We start from the raw sequence: 1,175 nt of genomic DNA on the forward strand, positions 1-1,175 counted from the left end.
TGGGAGAATGTATGGGTCCTGGGAGAAGGCCCCTGTGCCTGCCAGGCCTACCCTCCTAGAGGTTTTATAATTCAGGCGAGCTGCTCTGGCATTCCGGGTTGACTTTATGTAGATGAGGTTTTAACCGAAACAGACTTTATGCCCACTGTAACACTAGCAGGTTGTCATGACCTCATGTATCTATTAACTGTTACATGGGGACCATAATTCTATCTACGAATCATCCTTGTAGGTCATGTGATCTTACTTTCTCAAATCCTAGATAACCACGGCGAGGTTTAGGAGGTTAGGTAACTTGACAAGTTCAGCATGGTTATTGAGTGATGGAAGGACTTAAACTCAGATCTCATTGGCTGGAAAGTCTTTTTCACATTGTGCCCCACAAGTGGTCTAATAATTCCTGAATCCTTCCATTTATTCCTCAAAACGTTTATTGAAGGGAGAGGGGAGATGGGTGAAATTACACCTAACAGGGACAGTGCACACTATCTGGGTGATGGGTACACTCATGTTTGACTTAAACTGAACAAAGCAAGTCACGTCACCAAAACATTTGTGTCCCTGTAATACTCAGAAATAATGAAAACACCCTAAACATTTACAGAGCCTCTGCTGTGTGGTCAGTGCTGTGCTAGACACACACCAGGGAAGCAGAGACAAGTAAGAGACAGGTCCTGCCCTCAAGGGTCTGAGAATCGAGTGTATTGTCCAGAATCTCAGGATGGAGTGACACAGTAACACACACCCCCCAATTACCCACTTTAGATTTCCTGAAATGGAGACTTGTCTTATCCTTCTCATTAAAGAACTTTGCCAGCTGCCAGGCAGGACATGAGGTCACTGTTACTGTTTGTGCATTTGTCATCACCATGCACTGAAATCATTCACTGAGCCATTTGTCCTTAGTTGACATGGAGACTACTGTTCAGTTCAATTTCACTTAAATCTTGATCTCTTTTTTTTTGAGACAGAGCCTCAAGCTGTTCTCCTGGGTAGAGTGATGTGGCATCACAGCTCACAGTAACCTCCAACTCCTGGGCCCAAGTGAGTCTCCTATCTCCCAAGTTGCTGGGACCACAGGCGCCCACCACAACACCCGGCTATTTTTTGGTTGCAGCCATCATTGTTGTTTGGCGGGCCCAGGCTGGATTCAAACCTGCCACCTTAGGTGTATG

This window comes from Otolemur garnettii, unplaced genomic scaffold (genome assembly GCF_000181295.1).
Source record: "Otolemur garnettii isolate 467f Iridium unplaced genomic scaffold, OtoGar3 scaffold00035, whole genome shotgun sequence".
Classification (NCBI taxonomy): domain Eukaryota; kingdom Metazoa; phylum Chordata; class Mammalia; order Primates; family Galagidae; genus Otolemur; species Otolemur garnettii.